Source organism: Herpailurus yagouaroundi, unplaced genomic scaffold (genome assembly GCF_014898765.1).
Source record: "Herpailurus yagouaroundi ecotype Mexico unplaced genomic scaffold, PumYag 180, whole genome shotgun sequence".
Taxonomy (NCBI): domain Eukaryota; kingdom Metazoa; phylum Chordata; class Mammalia; order Carnivora; family Felidae; genus Herpailurus; species Herpailurus yagouaroundi.
In genome coordinates, this window is record NW_024412411.1 from 16,529,209 (window position 1) to 16,554,082 (window position 24,874).

Here is a 24,874-nt window from a genome sequence, read left to right on the forward strand (position 1 = left end):
TTTATTTATTTTTGGGACAGAGAGAGACAGAGCATGAACGGGGGGAGGGGCAGAGAGAGAGGGAGACACAGAATCGGAAACAGGCTCCAGGCTCTGAGCCATCAGCCCAGAGCCCGACGCGGGGCTCGAACTCACGGACCGCGAGATCGTGACCTGGCTGAAGTCGGACGTTTAACCGACTGCGCCACCCAGGCGCCCCCAGAAAGAAGTCTTAAGATTTGAGATAGAGGACAACAGTTGCCAAATGCCTTTCTCCACTTCAAGGATTAAAGTCTTGAGTGATAGCGTAAGATCTAATGTTTGCATTCAGGCATAGGATTCTCAAAGAGCAATGCTCTCACAAGTAGTCACAATCTAGATATTAACAGTTATCCCCTCTTCTGTCTCTCCTGTTCTTATTAAGTTAAATTGTTTGTTTAGAACCAAAAAGAAAAAAAAAAAAAAGAAAAAAGAAAGAAAAATAACCCCACTCACTAGAGCCTCTTAAAACGTTACCAAATCCAGAGTGGTCACCCAATCTTGGGGATCCATTTTAGCTGACTCCTGAATACCCGTTCTCTGGTCTTCACTCTCAGCTTTCCTGGTTCCTCCCAGTTTCTTGGTTTTGGCTGTGAGCATTGACTTCTTTTCTTAACTCCTTTTGTGGAGAAACAAGTTTGGATTTCTTCCAGCTTAGCTCCCTTCCAGGAGATGTATAGCATCGCAGGTACTTTTGACAATCACCCAGTCTCTTGCCCCACCTAGGCCCTTGGAGATCCATGTAATTGCTTCTCTGTTTTCTCCAATACTAGGGAAATAAGTCAAGGATATTTCCCAGGATCTTCTGGGAGAACACGGTATCAAGTGTGGCTCCTGAAGCACCAAACATATGCAGCCTCATAGCTCTTCTTCTCAACTATGGTTAATAATAATTAACAGCAGCAGCAATGTATTGAGCACTTATGGACACAAGGTTAGATATTTCACCTGCATTTGTTCGCTGAACCTTAAACCCATTTTACACATGCAAAAACTTGAGTTCTACAGAGTATAAGTTACTTGTCCAAGGTGACACAGCTTAAAAGTGACGGGGAACAAGGATATAACACAATGTATTGATCTGATTCTATTTATTAAGTTTTGACTACCCCAGGAAGCTTCAAGTACATACACACACATACCCTTTCCTCTGTTCTTATGCTTCTTGCTCTGGTTTGACAAACCTCATTTCTTTCCAAAAGCCCCAGACTTTGATATTTTCTCACTCCATCAGATGTTTGCTTTGGTTCTATTTGCCAGGATTTTAATTTAAGTTTCAACCCTGGGTACATCCTTTCACACACGTTTGTCTTCAAACTCTGCAGATCACACTCCAGTCTTAGTCTTTCCACAAACCAAATTTAAAAGACTAAGACCTCAGACTTTGGGCTGTCATAGATATTCTCACTTGTCCACAAGGAGATGAGACAATGAAGCTGAGCTAGTTTATCAGAGAAGTATGTACTGTAAGGAACACAGAATCCACATCTTTTCGAGAGGCCCACCTTGGACTGAAGCAGTCTGTGTAAATTTGACACAGCACCCTACCTCATGAGGAAGCAGTGAAAGAACGGTCTTTCCAGTCAGAGAGACTTGGATCTGAACTATGGATCTATTACTAAAAAGTTGCACAGGCACGCCTGGATGGGTCAGTCGGTTAAGCATCTGACTTCAGCTCATGTTTATTAGTGAGCTCAAGCCCCATGTCGTGTTCTTTGCTGTTAGCTTGGAGCTCGCTTTGCATCCTCTGTCTCCCTCTCCTTCTTTAGGTAATTAACCTGAGGAATCTGAGGTTCAAGTGTCTCACTTGTAAAAACCTCAAAAAATTTTTTGAATTAAATAAGATAATCTTTATGATGTAGCTACATGGTTTCTGAGTGACAGGGGCTCAAAAATGTTAGTTTGGCTGCTTCTTCCCAACCTCTGACCCATTTAATCTTGGCCCCAGTACCCTGATAGTGACTGGGCACTAGAATCAGGTTCTGTGTTGTCTTTCCCCATGTGTACCCCCCGCCCCCCCACACTTTTTTTTTTTTTACTTATAAGCATCAGCAATACCTACAGCATTAAAAGTATTAATAATGTAAGGTAAATAGTGATGCCTTTTCTTATACACTACCTACGCCTCAAACCACTCATGGACTCTTCCCACAACCTCATAGTCTTCCAGGTCTCTTGAGCTGTACATAGCTATTGAGAAGAGGGTTAAATGTGCTTAACCTCCAAAAGGCTACAACATTGCTCTTGGGCTTTATGCTTAAAAAAAAAAAATCCCAAACCCCCAAACAAAACTGCTCTCCCTACTTCTTCATATCTGTCCAAGTTACCATTCCTTCTCCTTCTACCCACTTGTTTGGTCAAAAACTACGTGTTGCTATTAAGATATATTTTATGTTGTGACTAACATTTAAATCAGTATACTCTGAGTAAAGCAGATTATGCTCCATGATATGGGTGGGCCTCATCTAATAAGTTTAAGGCCTTAAGAGCTAAAGACTGAGCTTTCTTGAAGAACAAATTTACCTAAAGATGACAACATAAAACCCTCCCTGAATTTCCAGGCTGCTGCCTTGTAGAATTCAGATTCAAGACTGAAGTATCAATTCTTGTCTGAATTTCTAGTTTGCTGGCATTACTTAAAATAAATGTATTTCTCCCTCTCATTCTGTCTTGATATCTATCTTCTATTTGTTCTATTTCTTTGGAAAATCTTAATACCTAGGATGAGCTGTATTCCAAATACCTAGGAAGCTTATTAAAAATGCATATTTGGGCCAATACAATACTATCTTGATGATTATAGCTTTGTAGTAGAGGCTAAAGTCTGGGATTGCAATGCCTGCTTTGGTTTTCTTCTTCAATATTACTTTGGCTATTGGGGGTCTTTTGTGGTTCCATACAAATTTTAGGATTTTTTTTTTTTAGCTTTGAGAAGAATGCCAGTGCAATTTTGATTGGGATGGCTTTGAATGTGTAGATTGCTTTGGGTAGCATTGACATTTTAACAATATTTATTCTTCCAATCCATGAGCATGGAATGTTTTCCCATTACTTTTTGTCTTCAATTTCCTTCATAAGTTTTCTATAGTTTTCGGTGTACACATATTTTATATCCTTGGTTAGGTTTATTCCTAGGTGTTTTATGGTTCTTGGTGCAATTGTCAGTGGTATCAATTACTTGATTTCTCTTTCTGTTGCTTCATTATTGGCGTATAGAAATGCAACCGATTTCTGTACATTGATTTTGTACCCTGCGACTTTGCTGAATTCATGTATCAGTTCTAGCAGCCTTTTGGTGGAGTCTTTTGGGACAGCAACATGCAGAAGAATGATACTAGACCAATTTCTTATGCCATACACAAAAATAAACTCAAAATGGATGAAAGACCTAAGTGTGAGACAGGAAATTATTGAAACCCTAGAGGAGAAAGCAGGCAACAACCTCTTTGACCTCAGCTGCAGCAATTTCTTGCTTGACACATCTCCAAAGACAGGGAACTAAAAGCAAAAATGAACTATTGGGACCTCATCAAGATTAAAAGTTTCTGCAAATCAAAGGAAACAATCAACAAAACTTAAAGGCAACTGACGGAATGGGAAAAGATATTTGCAAATGACATATCAGACAAAAGGCTATTATCCAAAATCTGTAAAGAACTTACCAAACTCCATACCCAAAAAACAAATAATCCAGTGGAGAAATGGGCAGAAGACATGAACAGACACTTTTCCAAAGAAGACATCTGGATGGGCAACAGACACATGAAAAGATGCTCAATGTCATTCATCATCAGGGAAATAGAAATCAAAACCACACTGAGATACCACCTCACACCAGTCAGAGTAGCTAAAATGAACAACTCAGGAAACTACAGATGTTGGTGAGGATGTGGAGAAATGGGAAGCCTCCTGCACTGTTGGTGGGAATGCAAATTGATGCAGCTGGCTCTGGAAAACAGTATGGGGGTTTGTCAAAAAATTAAAAATAGAACTACCCTAAGACCCAGTAATAGAACTACTAGGAATTTACCCAAGGGATACAGAAGTGCTGATGCATAGGGGAATATGTACCCTAATGTTTATAGTAGTGCTTTCAACAATAGCCAAATTATGGAAAGAGCCTTAAGGTCCATCAACTGATAAATGGATAAAGAAGACATGGTTTATATATACAATGGAATACTAGTTGACAATGAGAAAGAATGCAATCATGTGATTTGCAGCAACATGGATGGAACTGGAAGGTATTATGTGGAGTGAAATAAGTCAGTCAGAGAAGGACAGATATCCTATGTTTTCACTCATATGTGGATCTTGAGAAACTTAACAGAAGACCATGGGGGAAGGAAAGGGGGAAAACATAGTTACAAATAGAGAGGGAGGGAGGGAAACCAGAAGAGACTCTTGAATGCAGAGAAAAAACTGAGGGTTGATGGTGGGGTGGGGGGACAGGAAATTGGGTGATGGGCATTGAGGGGGGCACTTGTTGGGATGAGCACTGGGTGTTGTATGTAAGCAATGAACCATGGGAATCTACCCCAAAAACCAAGATCATACTTTGCATACTGTATGTTAGCCCATTTGACAATAAATTATATTTTTTAAAAATGCAGATTTGGTAGATCCACCTTATCTCTGGAAAGAGACCTGAGAATCTATTTTTTAAAACAATTATCAGTCCAGGTGATTCTGATACATGACAAAGTTTAGAAACCACTGTGCTGGAACAGTAATGACATGTATGTGGAGCTCTTTCTATGTGTGAATCAAGCATTAGGTTTATTAACACTGATAACCTTATGCAATCCTTGTAAGAACTTTATGAGATAGGTAATATTAATATACTTATTTATGAAATAAAGATATTGAAGGTCTGCTGGACAGATAAACAACCTCAACCTAATTGGGATTTTCCATCTGCTCAAATCAAAAGCTTCTCTATAGCTACTATATGCCAAAAGTTTCAGGAACTGCTATGAAGTCTACCAACTTGATAGTTTTTGTGGAGATCTCAAAAGGACTTGCTTAAAATTTTTATCAAGTTAGATGTGTGTCTACTCCCAAAGGACTTAAACATTCTATTTCTAAATGTAAATAATAGTTTTCCACATACTCATTGCACCATTCTTTTCTGACAGCTAGGGGAAAAACAACAACAACAGCAACAACAACAACAACAACCACAATACTAAGAAATCAACTGAAATAACCCCCTTTGTTTTATAGATTAAGTAAAGAGATTTAGGAAAGGTAAATAGCTTTAAAAATTTTAGGGAGATTTCAACATTTAAACCATTTAAACATCCTTATTTGTTTAACAGTCTTGATAAAAATGATTTTAATTTCATTGCCTCTCTTGACTTTGGTAAAATGAGTGGTTTAATTTTCATTTTTGAGGATGGCATTAAATTAATCATACTGAGGCTCAGATGCATGGAGTTTTATTCTTGCATTGAAGCAGGCTAAGTCTGAAAATTTGCCAATGTGTCATTTTCCACTTATGAACCCACACAATGTGCAACTTAGAAAAAGCCTTACAAAGTTGATTCAAATAATTCCTAGTCAGAAAAATTAATCAAATGTTAGGTTTTCATGGAGAAATAGAGGCTAGCCTGTTTTTTTGGGCACCTCAAATATTCTGTCTGCTTCAACCCTGGAGAAATTCCAGCAGTGTCTTTTAATGGCTATGATAATCACAGCATTATATCTAATTCCACAGAAGAGCAAATCATTATAAAATAATTGATCATTTCAAATGCAGTCAAGACAAAATGATTAACTCTTAATCAAGAATCTGAGTGATTAGATGGGCCCATAGAACAAAGTGATTGCATCACCCACTTGAAGACATGAGGATTGATTCTAGAAAAATCAGTGTCTCAGGACTGGTTCCAAAAACATCCTTTGAGCAGAGTTGGCCTTGGGTAAAACTGGGAAAGACAACGTTTTTTCTCCCACACTAATGCTTCTTAAACTTCGGCGTGAATCAGAACCATTGGAGGGCTTGTTAAAACACAGATGGCTGGGCTCCATCCCTAGAGTTTCTTATTCAGTACATCTGGGATAAGTCTTGCTACTTTGTTTTTCTAACAAGTTTTTAGTTGATCGTAATGCTGCTAGTCTGGGAACCACAGTTTGAGAACTACTGCCCTAAAACAAAGAAAAAAAAATTACTCATCCTTGTATATCCGAACACTAGTATGCTATATTTTAAAATTAGTGAATGAACATAGTGATGGTAATTAACACTTACTGAGCACTTACCTAGTACTTACTACACCCTTTGCCATAGGTCATTTAATTCTCTTAAGAATCCTCCTAGGTAAGTACTTTCATTACCCCTATTTACAGATGGAGAAACTGAAGATAGAAGAAGTCAAGTAAGTAGCCTGAAGTCACAAAGATAGTGAAAGATACAGCTGACTTTTGGGCTGGGCAGTCCGACTCTGGAGTACAGTGTTGACCTCTGCTCTTCATAAACATCTCTTACAGAGAAATTGTTATACAGTGACAAGTGAACAGGCCTTGAAGTCAGAATTGCTGCAGAACCTCAACTTCACAACCCGTTTGCAAACTATAGATAACAGATTAGTATCTTTTAACTGTTGTGCCCTTATAAATCAAATGGGTATCATATCTTGGCAGGAAGGTTCGAAAATAAAAAATAATGTAAGTAAAACACTTAGATGAAAGCCTAGCGTGTGTGGTGGTCCACAAATGGTAACCATCCCCTGCTCACAGCAGCTGTAACTGCAGACACATCAAGAATTAACTTCCCAAGTCTACTATCCACCCATCCAATCATATGTTAAGTATTTATTATGAAACCAACATGGGGTTGTTTTCCAAGAGCTATAGATCTGTATCTATAGATCTAAACAACAGGATCATTCTATGAGCACTACAAATGAAGTGGATTCAGGTGGAGACCAGACAACTGCAAAGGGTAGAGGCCCTGCTTACCAAATGGGGTTGGGCATTTTCTCCTGAGCAGCCCTCCCAGCAGCCCTTTGGCCTGTTCATTCCAAGTACCAGCTCATCACCTATGTATTCAGTTGTTCAGGACAAATGCCTTTGTGAACTTTGATATTGCCAATAAACAAGCAATGTAGCCTACTTAATAGTTGCTTCAACCTTCGAAGTGGTAAATCCATTTGTTTAAGGAGTTTTTACTTGCCTCCTTTGGCTGTAGTAAATTTGCCATATGGTACACTGCAGATGTAGTGCTACCCGGTGATTCACGTCTGCAGATATATGGGGAGATTTCCATAGCAACAGGCCACCAGAAAAATGAGACAATAAAAAGTCACTGTTATATAACAGGATTTTTTTATTTTGTTTGTTTTTATGCTGTGAGGCCAACTGGTTTGCGTTTCTTATGGATTTAAATGAGGTGATACACTGAATTAATAATTACATTAATAAATTTCTCCTGTATGTTATGCCACAGAAAACATACATTATGTTGCACACCTGAAACTAAAATAATGTTATATATCAATTATATCTCCATTAAAAAAGGGGAACACAAACACTTAACAACTGAACCAATTAATGAAATTTCAAATTCCAATCTCCTTATCTTTCCTAATCATAAGTCAGAAATGTACTGCATAAGTCAATCAATAAAGGGCATGAAACATGTAATTTGATGTAGAATAATATCCTACTAATATTTATTTATTATTTATAGGGATATACGAAGTCCCTATTATAAGCCAGCCACTGAGATGAACAACGGTCTTTATGAAGCTCCAAGTCTAGTAGGAAAAAGAAACACCAGCAGGTACATTCAATACATTATAATTGATAGTGTGGTATCAGCAACAGCAGGAGTGTCTTTATTGATAACACAAGAGGTTAGTTTCTTGAATCAACCTTCACTGCTAAAGCAACCTAAAAATCCTGGATAAGATATTAAAAATAAATTTGAAGGAGCACCTGGGTGGCTCAGTTGGTTAAGCATCTGACTTCAGCTCAGGTCATGATTTTGCTGTTTGAGCCCCATGTTGGACTCTGTGCTGACAGCTCAGACCTGGAGTCTACTTCAGATTCTGTGTCTTTCTCTCTCTCTCTCTGCCCTTCCCCTATTTGCACTCTGGTTCTCTATATCAAAAATAAATAAACATGAAAAAATAAAAATAAATTTGAATACATTTATTTGAATGAATAATCAATATTTATTTATTATTTATTTATTCAAATATTAATTTGAATAAATACATTTGAATAAATTCTTAGTTTGAAGAACTAAGTAGAGCTCTGTGGCTGGAATTCACTCTGAGGACAACTGCCAAACTATATGAACTTGAGTTCTGGCTTTCATAGACTCAAGGAATGAAAAAGACAGGAAATAAAGCCCAAGTACTGCCAAAAACAGGGAGCCAAATGGATTTCTCTGGTAAAGCTAGGGCCCATAAAAGTATAAGGACTTCTTCGGGATAAGGATGATCTAGCACCATATCCAAAACCAATAAAATCTCTTTCAGTGGACTGAAAGGTTTTTGTCTTGAACCTTGACCCTGAATCTCAAATGAAAAATGACCAAGAATTGACAACCATAACATAGCCTTTACCCAAGTTTTTGGTATGTAATTTCAACTGATTCAAAAGAAACCCAGTCACAGATTTAGAGTGGTCCAGCACTTGGCCAGTCACCTCTGTAGTATTCACTTTCATCTCAGGCCTCAAATAATTCTCCTCAAATAAATGTCCAAGGAAAATAAGCTCGTGAAAAAGAAAATAAAAATAAAAACTAGATTCACAAGGAAACAAAGTACCATTAATAAGTACTGTAAACAACATATAACAGATCCAGTCTTAAAAAAAATCACAGTAAGTGAACACATATAGATTTCAAGTAACAGTGCTTAAACTAAATAATATGCTTAGAGAAATAAAACACGTTGAAAATGTCTAGAGAGGAGGAACTAAAATCAACAAGATTGAAAATAGCTTAAAATTGAACAGGCATGTTGAGCCAAATATTAGAGTGAAAAGAATAGGGAATTCATAAAGTAGAAGATGGATCTGAAGAAATTATCTCAAACCAGTATGGAGAAATGACATGGGATATATAAAAGAGGAGCAAAAAGACACAGATAACTGGAGTAAGAACATCTAACACATCTCAGAGTTCCAAGAGAAGAAAAGGGATGGACATTAGCAAAACTGAACTGAAATTCTGCTGACAATTTTGTAGTACAAATAAGAAACAAATCCACACTTTTATGAAGCCAAATAAATCACAAGCAGGATAAACAAAAAGATCCTACATACATTACAGTGAAACACAGAACAATAAAGAAAAAGAGATCATCTTAAAAGGAGGCAGGCTTTTAAAGTAGTGATAAAAGGGGAGCCAATTTCTCAGGAGTAACAATACATATCAGAATGATATATTCCATGTATTGAGAGAAAATACCTACAATCTAGATTTCTAAGCCCATTAGAAACATCTCTGAAAAACAAGAGTAGAATGAAGACATTTTCAGACAAACAAAAACAGAAAGCCTTTACCAGCAATAGCACTACACAAAAGAAATTCTTAAGGGTGTATTTAAAACAGAAGGGAGTTTCTCCCAGATAGAACTGCAAGAAGCAACTAAAGCAAAAGAAGTAGTAAATATGTGGCTAAATATCAACAAACACTGACTACATAATAAAATATTGGAGATTCAAAAAATAAAAGGTAGAAATATAGGATAATGATAGCATTAGGGCCCATGCTAATGACCTAATTTTAACTTAATCACTTATTTTAAGGCCCTATCTTCAAATATCCTCGTATTCTGAAGTACTGGGGGTTGGGGGCTTCAACATGAATTTTAGAGGGACAGAATTCAGTCCACAAGAGAGGCCTAGAAATCTCAGGAAGCAGTCCCGAGTGATCAAAAGCACAAGGGGTCTAGGAAAGAGGTCTGTGGAAATGCGGGTGGTGCAGGGAAGACCATTGGATGCATTTGCTATTAAGAGGTAATTGGCTCTTTCTTGGGAGAGTTTGAGAAGAAGCAATGATAGGTACATAATCTTTGAACAAACAAATAATGTAACGATGATTAATTCCAGGAAACCAAAATATACAAGATAAACATAATAAACTGCATAGTGAAGGTATGAATTATATTTAGTCATAATAACAATGTGGTATAATGATTTAATGAAAACTCCTATAATCTAACTGTACTGAGAAGATGGACAAAGATATTGGAAAATTAGGTTGTGGCTCAAGAGAGAAGTGGTCCAAGACTTTCTATACTAGAAAGCCAAAAGAAGTTTAAGATGGAAAAATGGAGGAATAATATGTGCATGTTATTTAAAATCTCAAATGGGAGAAACAATCAAAAGATTTGAAAATGATATGCTTTAGGGATCAGGATTCAGTAGTTAGGGAGTGGCAGAAAAGGGAAATATGTGCATGTGTTACTTTGATAAAATAAATTTAATGTGGATGGTTAGAACAGTATTACATTGCTTTCTTCATTTCAGATTCTAAAATACATGTTATAGAAAGTTTGAAAAATACAGAGGTGTTGAAAGAAAACACTCCACTGTTAACATGGTTATCTCACACATATAATGTACCTGCTGTTTTATAATCTCATTACTTAAAAGCGTATGATGATTCACCTATGACAATCCTCTATGTTTTTTTTAAGTAAAACAAAAATGCAATGAGACCCAAAGTAAAGGCCACTAATTCTCCATGGAAAAAAGAGGAAGACTCCACAGAAGAAATGACATTGGAACTGGGTCTTAAAATATACTAACAAAATAACTGAGCTGTGACTATGGATCAGACAGTTGACTAAATGCTTTCCATGCACCATACCATTTAATTCTCATAATAAATCTGAAAGCTAGTTACTATGATCAATCTCAATTTAACATTGTTGGAATTAAGGCTTAGTGGAGTTTTTGTTCAAGGTCATTTGGCTGATATACAACAGTGCTAGAAGTTTAAATGCCATGACTACATGGTAAAGAGTGTCCTACATGTTGGTCTAGAGTAGACCAGACGCCCAGCTTCCCTGACTCCAAGGCCTATGTCTGTAACTTCTTCATCATACACAAGAGTTGGTAGGTGAATAAATTTGGAAGTACATCAAAGACAGAAGGAACCACATATTTATTAATTCAGAAGTATGAAGACTTAAGTCCTGGAACTAAGACATTTTTCTCCTGAGTATAAAATATAATAATGTTTGTACAAAGAGATTTGGTTAAAGAGGTTAATCAGGGCTGCAATTAAACAAACACCTGGATTAGCATGGACTTCCATTAACCGGTCTGCTCATCAAGAAGGGACAGCCATACCCTCAACCATCAGGGTGCAAGATGGTTTATGAAGGCACAGGATAAACATAACTCAGTTTTGACTTGGTATTAAATAATTTCGAACACTAATTTTAAATGAAAACAAAGCAAATACATCATGGAATAAAATGCAAAATGTATGACTTTTTAAGTCAAAGCTAAACACTTCAAAGATATATGTATTTTCTTCTCTTTTGGAAGGCTCTTTTAATAAGCTGCCAGATCTCAAGGGTCCGAGTTGGATTCTCTCTCTCATTAGTAGTCTTTAGTGTAAAGTTTTTAAGAAGTACTCCATGGAAAATATGAATCTAATTGAGAAGAACATGATTGGTCAGATTGTTTTAAATGTTATTTACTCCTAAGGAAATATCATTACACATAACCATAATAATAAAATTTAATCATAGTTTTTTTCTTTTATTGACCCCATACTGAAAATATATTCATCTGAACCAATAGTAGTGTTGATTTAGGAACAATGTCAGTGGGTGAGAAGCTCTGGTCTAAATTAGGAAACAAAAATCCCCAAGTTTATATTACTGCTGTATACTGACCTATCTCCAAAAATTTCTTAACACCCAGTTGGTCTTCCCACTACCAAAATAATTAGTTCACCTAGAGACAAGACTTATTTGCAGAACTTCAGACAAAACCCATCAGCAGATTGAATGTATCTCTTTTCAAACAAGTTCTAGCAACATGAAGAAACTGCTGTAAACTGCAGCTTACAAAATGAAGAAATAGGTTGTCTGCTATAGTTAGCTTTCTAGAAACCCAGCAGCTTCTAAATACAGTGTGGTGTCCTAGGTTGGATCTTGAAATAGAAAAAGGAGTTCAGTGGAAAAACTGATGAAATTCAAACACAGTCTAGAGTTTAGGTAATATTAATTTACCAATGATAGTTTCTTAGTTATGACAAATGTGCCATGGTAATTTACAATTAGCATCAGAGACAATGAATGAGGAATATATGGGATTTTCCTGTACTATCTTTACAACATTCCTGTAAATCAAAATTATTTTGAAATAAAACATTAAAAATATTAAAATCATTGACTTCAACCTTATGAAAACAGAAATATTTGCTGATCTGATGCTAAATCACCAAAGAGGACTTAAAATTATTATAAAGTATGTTTAGATTTTCTAAAATTTTCTCCTTCTTACTTAGATATTCAGAATGCCTTATTCATTATTAATAACTGTTACATTTATTAGATATTTGATCTAGTTCCATCTGGATATTTTAAGGCAGGTATCCATTTTTAAAACCCTACTCATGTTGGCAGTTGAAAATGTTTAAGATATATGATTATCTTCCATCTGTATTATAGGGATGTGGGTTTGCATCCCTCCCTGCTGGCATAAAACACCTAAGCATGTTAGGAAACTAAAGGTGAGAGAAGTATTCTCTTCCTGTGGCTCTTTGTTTAGATTCAAAAGTTTCTACTTGTAAATCTTTCAAGGTCTGCACCACAGAATATTCACAGAGAATTCAGTCTGGTTAGTATCAAGCCTGGAGCCTCCTTGGGAACATAAAAGCAAGGCTCTTTGAGGACTGTGTGATGCTAAATGGAACACACTGAGTAATCCCTCTAAAGACCCCTCCACCTAAAAGACACCTTGCCTCAGCTTTTCTCCCTTATCTCTCTGGCTCCTTCAAGTAACTCTTGCTCCTTGATGTCCACAGATTCCCAGCTTTGGACACAACTTCTCTTTTGGAAAATTGACTGCTTCATCCGCATTTCTTGATCATGTCTTTCTATCATCCTTGAACTCAAATCTTCTAAGTTCTGTAAATTCTGCATGGTGACTGCACTCTCAAACCACCTGTTCTAATATGTTTGATGACGAATCGCAATGTTGTCAAATATATATACCACACGTCTCTTCACAGTTACTATACATGAGAAAGGCATTCAAGATGTTTCCTCAAATTCCAAGAGAAAAAGTCATTAATGGGTAAGAGAGCTCCAGGGCCTATAAGAAACAAAAAAGACTATTGCCCAAAGCAGGTATGAACAACAACAACAACAACAACAACAACAACAACAACACAACATTTTTGCCAGAACGAAGACACTGATCTTTCTGATTAGAAGCCTTTGAAAATAGCACTTTGTTATCTTTTTGAAATCTCAGGTTGCTCATCAATAAAATGGGATATTACCTATGGCACAGGACTATTTTGAAGATTAAAACTGTAGCATTGGGGCACCTGGGTGGCTTGGTTGGTTAGGCAACCAACTCTTGATTTTGGCTCAGGTCATGATCTCATGAAATTGAGCCCCCTGTCAGGCTGTCTATGCTGACAGCAAGGAGCCTGCTTGGGATTCTCTCTCTCCTCTCTCTGCCCCTCTTCGGCTGGCTCTCTTTATTTCTGTCTCTCTCAAAATAAATTAATTAATATTAAAACAAAACATGTGGCATTTAGTGGTACTTTTACAGGCAATAAGTAGTACTCAGTGAATGGTAGTTATTTTTCATGATTTTTATCGTTATGTCTGGATGATATTTCAAAATATTAACAGATTTATTTTTCAGTCAAGCTTGTTGCCCTGTAACTTATTCATTGACATGTGGTCCATGTCATCCACTGATTCAGGGGAGGGAAGTTCTAATAAACTTATAGAAAAGTACTTTGAGTTTCTGAAGTTCAAGTCCTATAGAAACATCGAACACAGAAAACAGTCTCAGAGATCTGCATCCCACCATAGAAACTAGATAGCATCCTGACACAGGAATGGAGGGAAAACTTTAAGGAAAAGCTAGAGTAAAAGTGGGGCCCTTAATAAGGAGGAATTTTTATGCTGCCTTCTGGACATGGTCCAAGCAAGGGAGAAAGAACCATAGGAATCACAAACAGATGCAGACCAATTTTCTCAATGGTGGGCCACAAAAAGCTCTTTAAGTGCAAAACTGAAAGAAGAAATCGAGACAGCTAAGGCAGGCTGTAGAGAGAAGTATGGTAAGGAGGAAGTAGCCCACACAGAGAATTCTGGATAGGCAGTAACAAGGGTAAGACACTACTGGTAGATCTCAGTGACTCCAAGCAGTAACTGGGATTACAGCCTGGTGACAAAGGGGTAGAGTGAGGAAAAACAAAAGACTAGTGATAATAAAAGGACATCAGAGCCCACAAGTCCCTGTGATCAGATTGAGGAACTTAGACTTTAGAAGGATAGAAGCTACAGAGTGGCAGTACTTGAATAACATATTTTAGAGGATCATTCTGACTACTCTGTAGGAAGACACTGGAAAAGGGCAAAAACAAAAGCAGGGAAACTGAGAAGTCAATGAAACCATCCAAATAAAAGACTTATTTGGGGCAATGGGAATAAAGATAACTGAACATATTTGCTGTATATTTTGGAGACTGTGTTAGCCTGAATAATCCAGCACACACCCCTAGATGTTCATACCCTAATCTCTAGAATTTGGGAATATGTTGTGGTACATGGCAAAAGAGACTTTGTAGATGTAATTCAGGTTATGTACCTTAAAATGAGGACATTACCTTGTATTATCCATGGAGGTCCGATCTACTCTATTCACATTAATGCTTAAAAGGAGAATTCTTAAAACGCTGTCCAGCTAGAAATAGAAGAGGACTTTAGAGACATGTGGTATAAGGAGACGTCAGATATTCAAAGTGTGAGAATGATTTGACAGGCCATGCTGCCTCCTGAACAGAGTATGGGCTGTGCCTAAACTGATGGGTTTAATGCAGCTCACAGAGTTCCAAGGTACCCTAGTGTGGGCAGGTGCAGCAAAATGTCTCCTGTGTACCCAACAGAGTCTTAGAGATGGTAAAGGATGAGAGATAACACCACAGGGTTTTTTTTTAATTCCCAGATGGCTTAAGAATATCAGAAGGATCTATAGACAGGAATAGAAGCTGGGTTGAAAGAGTGATGAATCCTAAAGGCCACCCACCTACACCCCATTGCCTTGTCACCATGTGATAACACAGACACAACCCTGGGAAAAGAGTCGGGGGAGATTTCAAATGGACTTGCAGGAACTGCAACTTGAAATAGAAATGTGATTTAGATGCAGAAGAATAAAATAAAGGTACATTTTTTGAATATGTATGTTTCCAGCCTGCCATTGATACTCTTGTCATTAAACTACTGCCATCATCACCGCTGTCACCATCAGTCTTTATTATCATCATCATATAACACTGAGAGGTAAAGTAGGAGTCCAAAGAGTCAAACAGGGCAAGAGGAGGTGAAGATGCATGGTAGAAAGGGAAAGCTATGGTAGTCCATTTCATTCTCTGTCTGGTGTACTGCCAGCAGAGGAGGAGACCAGGGGAAGTTCACTAGGTTGTTCTTGCTCAAAGGGCAAGTGCTGGACAATAACACTGCAGAGACTCATCCTTCCTGTGCACATGGGCATGGGCTCCATGCTCTAACTTCCTCATTTACTCTTTTGCTATCCAGTGATTGCTTATTCATTTTCTTTTTCTCTATTTTTTTCCCAATTTATTCATCAGCTTTTCTGATTACTAAACAACATGCTTTAAATTTGGCACACTGACTTTGTGATGAATAATTATAAATGCACATATTTATTTTCTTTCTTAAACATTTTTAAAAGCTAATTCATCTACAACCTTCTGTTTGAACAGTACAATCACTTGAATGGATTTAGGAAAGAGCATGCTCTATAATAATCTTTAGTGATACATTTGAGATTTACCACCTTCATGAGAATTAATCTCTGATTCACCTTGAAAATACTCTGACAGATCTCTGCTCTTTTCCCTCTATGCCTATAAAGTTATGCTGTTCTCAAATTAACTTTGGTTATTATATTGTGTAGTTTATTAAATTTTTGGAACATTCCTACAAAAAATTTCTATTTGCTCATTCTCAAAATGAGGAAATAGAGGATTGGAAAGGTAAGTAATGACACACACAGAACATTCTGGGAAAACCAGACAAACTCTTCCTAGTAGGTACCTCTGAGCTGTGGGAATAGTGGGAGGTGAGGATAAAGGTCATATTACCAACTTTCTCTATTGCTGGAATTTCTTTTTTACTGAAAACACATGTTAATTAGCAATTTAAATTTTTCAAAAAATAAAATTACCCTATAATCCTGACTTCCCTGTTTCTTAGCTTGATTTATATACACTGGAATAATTTGTGGCTATCTTCGTTTCCCTAATTAATTTTTGGCTTCTGTCAATTGAATGTTCAGTCCAGTTGATAATTCTTTTTAATTTTTTAAATATTTATTTTTTTTTATAAAGAGAGAGTGTGAGTGGGAGAGGTGCAGAGAGAGAGGGAGACATAGAATCTGAAGCAGGATCCAGGCTGTGAGCTGTCAGCACAGAGCCTGACGCGGGGCTCAAACCCACGAACTGTGAGATCATGACCTGAGCCAAAGTTGGACACTTATCCAGCTGAGCCACCCAGGCGCCTCCAGTTGATAATTCTTTGAATCTTTTCCCCCTGATTTTCCTTTGCTAGATTAGCCATCTGATATAGCTTATTTTTCAATAATTATTTAGTGAGGGATATTTACCCAACACCCACTGTGTGCTCAGCATTGTAATAGACATTGTGGAAGACACAGAATAGTGGTTAAAGTAGTAAAAATAACATTGGATAATGTGTATCAAACACTTGTAGGCCAGAGAATATTTTAAGAGCTTTACACAAATTTATTTCCCATAGCAACAATCCAATGAAGTATATCATTATTCTCTCCTTTCTATAGACGAGGAAATTAAGTTTCAGAGAAATTAAAGAAATTCCCCAAGGTCAATCAGCTTGTAAGATATAGGTGGGATTTGAATGCAACCTGTTTGACTCCAGAGGTCAGCTTCTCAAGTGACCCTGCAAGGGGTTTACTGTAGAGCTGGCAAGACTCATACCCACACATATCAACGAGCCAAAAACTATCTCCAAAACAGTATTGAGCAAAGGTCACAGTTTATGCCATGAAAAATATTTGTTATATAAAAGGCATTCAGTTTAGGACTGTGGAATACACCAGATAAATAAATACAAAAGAGCATGGATCAGAGTTCAGTACTATGGGAATTCAGAGACCAGCAATGGATATTGTAGTTAAGGAAAACTTTGTGAGAAGGAGGTGGGTTTTAAAGCTGAGGCCAGAGCAAAATTTACAAAGGGGAGCCAGAAATGGTATAAGCAAAGATCTAGGGTCATAGTCTAGGCTGTTTCTCCAAAAGAGAAGAGATGGCTTTGCTTGCATGATGGGTACATACTGAGGAATGCTGAGAAACATATCTGGGAGAACAGGGGAAGTGTCTGTGACCCTGGCACCTTGGAAGCTTGGCTCAGCAGATTTAATGCAGCATAGAAGCAGGAGTGATGGTAATAATAGTAATAACACATAGGCTTTACAGTTGGCCCTGTTCTTGCAAAGACATTGTCTCACCTAATGTGTTTGTGGAATATTAATCTGGTAAGAAATTGATTGGAAGAGAGAGGGCTTAAAGTCAGTGAAGCCCATTAGGACATTAGTATTAGCCAGAAGTACCATGAGGACAGTCTGAACTGGGGTCAGGATAATTAAAGGGAAATGGAGGATTTAATAGCTACTGAATGTCAACTGCACATCAGAGACTTTATATACACTCTCCAGTGTTCAGAACAATTCATTATAGATGGTGTTCTTGCATGAGGTCAAGGCCTGGTTCAAACACTAATTGTGTGACATTAGTCAAGTTATACAAATTTTCATTGTCTCGTGTTTGCAACAAAATACTTATTGAGCACCTAGTATAATGCTAAACAGTGGAATAGGTCTCTGGGGTAGAGTGGTGAGCTAAACAATCCCTGTGCTTATGAAACTCTCAGTCTATGAGGATAACTGATATCAATATATAAATGCAGCAGTTTCCTATTTCTGCCATAACAAATGACCACAATGAGTCAGTTTAGTGGCTTAAAACAAAACAAACAAAAACAATAAATAAAAGACCTGAAAAAAGTTTGTTACTCACTGTTCTGTAGTTCAGAAAGCTAGGCTGCTTCAGTTGGTGTCTCTGCTCCTGGTTTCACAAACCCCAAATTAAGGCATCAGCCAGCTGGGCTTTTACTGGAAGGCTTTGCTTCCCGCTCATTCGATTGTTGGCAGGATATAGTTTCCTGTGGCTGTAGGACTAAGGCCCATTTCTTTGCTGGCTGTTAACTGGGGGCCTGCCTTAAATTTTCAAGTCTCTCTCCAGCCTTACAAACAAGGCCCTCTGACAGAGAGCGAGCAACAATCCACCACATCATTCTCAAGCTTGGGATCACTGACCTCTCTTTATACCTCGTCTCTTTGAAGCCTTTTTCTTCTTCCAGCTGGAAACAATTCTCTTAAGAACTCATGTGATTAGATTGGATCTACCTGGGTAATTGCAGCTATTCTCCCTGTGACTTTAAGGTCAGTAAGTTTGATTATATCTTCAAATTCCTCTTTGCCATGTAACATAACGTATTCACAAATTGCAGACATTTGGATATAGGTATCTTTGTGTGAGGACATTATTCAGCCTACTACAACCTTCAAAATATATCTCAAATATATTCCATTCTATCTCCACTGCCCAAATCAGTCTTTCATGTGCACTGTTCCCATGGTCTTCTAACCAGTTTCTCTGCTTTTGTGCTTGACTCATTCCAGTCCCTTCCCACAGATCTTCCCTTCAAACTAAGTATCAATTTGTAACAATAGAAAAAGCATAGCACTTACAAGGTAGTAGGCAGTATTCTAAAAACCATAAATACAGTGATGCATTTAATTTTACCAAGAATTTTATGATACAAACAATATTATTACTCCCTGGGATTAGGATTATTACTTTCTGTGGGATCAGAGTGATCTTCTAAAATTGGTTACTCAAGTCATGTCACTCTATAGCTTCTGTTGTTCAGTTGTGAGCTTAAAGAGATTTTTGTTGATCACTCATTGGAAAACTGGTCCTCTAGCTCTTCCTTATGGAACACTTCTTCCCTTCATACTAAGTATCAATTTGTAACAATAGAAAAAGCATAGCAATTACAAGGTACTAGGCAGTATTCTAAAAACCATAAATACAGTGATGCATTTAATTTTACCAAGAATTTTATGATGCAAACAATATTATTACTTCCATTTTACAGGTGAAGAAACTGAAGCACAAAGAGGTTAACTAACTTGTCCAAGTTAATAGCCAATAGGTAAAAGAACTTCAAGGGGTCCAGCTCCACAGTGTATAACTCTTAATGTGTAACATTGCTGGGGTGTCTAGGTGACTCAGTCAGTTAAGCATTGGACTCTTGATTTCTGCTCAGGTCATGATCTTATGGTTCATGAGATCAAGCCCCATGTCAGCCTCTGTGCTGACAGCATGGGGCCTGCTTGAGATTCTCTCTCTCTCCCCCTCTCTCTCTGCCCCTCCCCTGCTTGCTCACTCTCTCTTTCAACATAAATAAACATTAAAAATATGTAACATTGCTATTATCTATGCGTAATAAGAGATTTACCTGTCAGCTTATTATAGTAAGCAAAATAATTTCCTTCCAAAGAAGTCCATATCCTAACACTCAAATCTGTAAATATGTTACATTACATGGCAAAATTGATTTTGCAGAGGCAATTACATTTTTTTCTTAGCTGGCATTAAGATGTGAAGAGTATTCTGGATGGACTCAATCTAATTATATAAGGCCTTTCAAAGCAGAGAATTGTATCCAGCTGGAAGCAGAGGTATACAGTACAAGGGGAAAGCAGAGGGAGTCAAAGCATGAGGGAGCTCTGAAGCCACTACTGCTGAAAGGACCCTGCAGAAGGTATGAGAAGAAATGCTATCAATTTCTAGGATCAAAGACCAGCCCCCAATTGACAATCAGCAACAAAACTGAGACCTCAGTCCTATAACCACAAGGAACTGAACTCAACCAGCAGTCTTAATGAGCTTGGAAAAGGATTCACCCCCAGAACTTCCAGAAGGAAACTCATCCCTGCCAACATCTTGATTTTAGACTTGTGAGACTCTAGGCTATGAACAAACTCAGTCATACTGTGCCCAAACTTTGGACCTTCAGAACTGGGAGAATCAATGTTGTTTTAAACTGCTAAATTTGTGGTAGTTTATTATTGTAGTAATAGAAAACTAATACAGAGGTGAACTAATCAGGCCTTAGTTATTATTAGAAGTAGGAGAAGTGAGTTATCAATAATAACAAAGGTTTTAGGGTTGAAAAACTTGACTATCCTCATTTATTGAGTCAGGGAAGGAATCAGAGCTGAAGAGTTAGGTTTTTAAGGGAGACCTGGGTAGCTCAGTCAGTTAAGTATTCAACTCTTCATCTCAGCTCAGGTCTTGATCTCAAGGTTTTGAGTTCAAGCCTCACACTGGGCTCCATGCTTGGTGTGGAGCTTATTAAAAAAGAAAGAAGAAGAAGAGTTAGTTTTTAATACATTAGGTTTTCAATATGTCATAATTGTCATTGGGTATATTGACTTAAGCTCAAAAGATAGGTTTTGGGTTTGGGACAAGCATTTGGGGAGTCATTGGCATGTAGCATCATTTTCTTCATCTAAAAAACTGATATTAATATTAATACTAATTATGGTCATGGGTTGTTATGAGAAGCAAATGGCATAACGTATATAAAATAACAGAACAGTGCCTAGAATTTGATAGGTGCCCAATAAATGTTTGGTATTACATGATTTCCAGTTTCCTTATGAGGAAACTGATGCTTAATTTGAGAAACGTGTGCATGTGTCTGGCAAATAATGGAGCCAAGACTGAAACCCAGATCTGCTGGCTCTGCAGTCTGTTCTTGGTCCTGTACCATAGAGGAGAGTAAGTCTTAATTCAACATGCAGAAAAAAATCTATGAATGTTTTTTTCTAGTTGTCAAGGTTTTAGATTAGAAACATTAGAAACCATATATGATTAACTGAATTAAAGAAAGTAAAGCATTGGGTGCCTTGTAGAAGCCTAGAAAAGCTGGAGAAATAGGCTAAAAGAATGGGCAGAAACCAAGGATGCCAAGCAGCGGAAGCAGCCAGAAGAACTACTAAGTGAGCCTACCAGTGTCAGCAGCTGGAATTAGGCCTTGTGGTTGGCACTGTCACCACTAAAGGCACTAAGTATTGGGCATGCTGACTGTCACCACGAATCTGGAACCTGGAGGTTGTGACTAATATCTCTGACACCTCTGGAACAAACTCCCTACTGCCTCTGATTTTGGCTTAGGGTGTATTACCAAAGATACTATTATGGGCTGAACTGTGTCTTCCCTGCCCCTAGTGTCGTATATTGAAGTCCTAACCCCCAGTACCTTGGAATGTGATCATATTTTGACATAGGGTCTTCATAGAAACAATCAAATTAAAATGATACCATTAGGGTTGGCCCTAACCCAATATGACTGGTGTCCTTATAAGAAAGGAAATTTGGTCATAGGCATGTACAGAGGGAAGGCCATGTTCAGATATAGGAGAAGACACCTCCAAGCCAGGTGGAGAGGCCTGGAACAGATCCTTCATCCAGGGCACTCAGAAAAGAACCAACTCTGCCAACACCTTGATTTTGACCTTCCAGCCTTCATAATTGTGAGAACATAAATTACTATTGTTTAGGTTGCCTGGTCTGTGGTACTTTGGTAGGGCAGCCCTAGAAAACCAATACAGATACAAAAGACAGTCATCCAGTACATGGTCTGATGCTTGAATTTTCTCCATTGACGTAGGGACATCTACTCTTCTCCACATTAGAATTAGGTCCAGGATACTAAATATAGCTTTTAACATGCACTTTTCCTTCAACAAGTCTTACATTTTCCACATAATCTACAGCCATGATAATGCGGGGAAAGCTTATATGGTAATGCAATTTCCATTACAAAAGTACTGATAAAATCCTTCACACTGACTTTTTTTGAAAGACTTGAACCTTTCAGACAAATTATCCTTTGAAAATCCCATTTAAAACCAATTTTGGGTGTTGCACAGATAATTGTACAATTAGATAATTAAACTCAATATATTTCTCTTTAATCTGTCCTTTCTCTGACACTCCCTTTTCCAACAAATGAAAATTATTTCCACCTGGCTTCTTAGTCCAGAAACCTGTGAGATATTTTTGACTACTGTCTCATTCAAATTCTTCAGTTAATCACCATCTGCTGTTGACTCAACTATCTAAAATAGTTGTCTGCCCCATCCACTTTATCGTCCTTTCTGCTCCTACCTTAGGCCACTGAAAAAAATCCTAATTGTCCGTTTTCACTACTGACTGCATTCCTCCAATCTCTTATCTCTGTATTCTAGCTAAAGTGTTTCTTCTATATTGCAAACTCAGCTCTGGCAAGTATTTAAATCCTTCACTGACTTTTCATGGTCCTCTAGAGCTCTGAAACTTCTTTGTCTGATGTATTCAGTTCCTGAGTATCTGGTCTTTGCTTCCCTTTGAGGTTTTACCTCTACTTTCTCCCCCAGTCCCACTCTTAGTTCCTATTACACTACCAGTCTCTATTTTTGTGCTGTCTCTGGCCCTTTGTACTCAGAATCCCCTCTGCCTAAAACCTTTTTCCCCTCTTCCCAGAATTCCTCTTTTAACTACTTAAAGTTTCTATTTAGATATCAGATCTCTGTGCCTCATTTACTAGATGTGTCATTATAAAAATACCTAATGGGTACTTTATCTTCTTCATCAACAAAATGGGTATAAAATGGAATCCTCTTCATTGAGACATTGTATGGAATAAGAGGGTTAAGTTTTATAAAATGACCACTGCAAGCACTCAGTAAATGGCTGCTGTTGCAACTCTTTTCATTATTCTCTTTTAGCAAGATTTCCTTGATCACTTCACGCCTGAACTCAAAACTGACCTTGGAATGCCTCGTGTATACTTCCATTGGACCACACATTTCCCCCATATGAGCACATATACCTTGTTTAAAGTACTGTGTGGCTTAGCCGTGAGCTCCATGAAGGCACATTTGTACCTTTAATGCCAAGCATAATGTGGATACCTAATACATTTTTCTTGAAGGAATGAGATTTTTCTGTTGTCAGTTCTTCCAATAGAGGTATCAAGGTTGACCTAGAATTTGCTTTGGCAGGCATGACTTAAAGCTCGGTAATATCCCTCTGATTATCTACACCTGCACCAGTCACAAGTATTTAGCAGAAAATTAAAGGCATAAGTTAGTGCCAGGAAGAGAGGGCCAAAGTAAACTAATGTTTACTGAGGGTCAAAATGATGCTAGCCAATGGTTATGACTCAAGCTTTATAACAACTAAATGAGTCAGGCATTATTCCTCCAATTTTATAGATGATCCAACTGACGACTAAGTAAATGAAGACTTTTGTTCCAGATCATACAGATAATGTTAGTACTTACCACCAAACTAATTTTTGACTAAAGCTTTTGCACTTCCCATCTTACTAGGTTAAATAGTCATTCCCCACAGGGGAAAGCAGTGATGAAAATATAGAATATTAAGCACATATATAAAGATATTTGAAGATCTTCCTGGCATCTAAGATTACAAATCAATAGTTTTTACCTTTTTTGAATTAATCTTTCCACAAATTACCTACTCTTAAACAATCAGTGTTTGGCACTTAGCAAGCTATCAGTAAATACTTGGTGAATAGTCCACGTGTAAATGTTGCTTAATACCTTGTGATATGTGTCCAGCACTTCCCAGTGAATTCAATATAGGAAGCAATGCTTGTGCTCATTTTATGCAGCAACTGGACTCAGGAATCAGTAGCTACTTATTAACAATAATCATTTTTCACCCTCAAATTCAAACCGATGTTAGATCTTTCTTCAACTGGTGAAGATGTGACTCTGGGCGATCTGACTTTTTCTGTAGAGATGAAAATATCTAAGAGGAATCGAGTTATCCCCCTGAAATCTTGGTGTTCTTTCTTCCTTTATCACCAAGAAGTATCCTGGCTAGCCCAAAGCTTTTCTGGGATGAAGAAAATGCCAATGATGTGGGTGTGTCTGAACCTCATGGTGGGCATTTGTCATTTCATATTTCTCTGTTTTAATTCAAATCCTATACTATGGAAACAACATATGACATCCTAAAATAGTTCTGCCAGCTCATCTTCCATTAACTTTAAAAATAGCTAACATTTACTGAGTACTTACTATGTGCTGACACTGAATAAAACTCATTACTGTCACCACCTTGCTTAATCCTAATAACAATGTTGGTAAATTTTAGTATTTTGTCCATTTTACAGGTCACTTATTCAAACTCCATCAGCCAACAAAAGGCTTAGCCAAAAGCCCATGTTTCTAACCACTATGCTATATAATTGATTTGGTAAAGAGTGCTACTATCCACAGGATACTAGAGAGCTGTTAGAATGGAATAACTTTTATGCAGTCAACAGTCTAATAAAAGATCCTCTATTTAATGGCTTTCATAAATTTTGCTACTAGAAAGTGAATTACTGGTGCTTTTGTCTCTGCCTCTTTCTTTTATATGTATTTAATAGATTTCTGTCGTGTATCTTTTGATCAAGGACCATGGTCTTATTTGTTGATA

General features: G+C 37.5%; 1 long non-coding RNA gene across 1 annotated transcript in view; it reads right to left on the bottom strand.

The window, feature by feature from the left end:
* LOC121039384 (uncharacterized) overlaps positions 1 to 18,430 on the bottom strand; it is a 162,069-nt gene extending 143,639 nt beyond the window's left edge. The window contains exon 1 of the long non-coding RNA XR_005794732.1: positions 18,323 to 18,430. This is a non-coding gene — a long non-coding RNA (uncharacterized LOC121039384). The remainder of the gene's footprint in view (positions 1 to 18,322) is intronic.
* Positions 18,431 to 24,874: the final 6,444 nt, after the last annotated feature.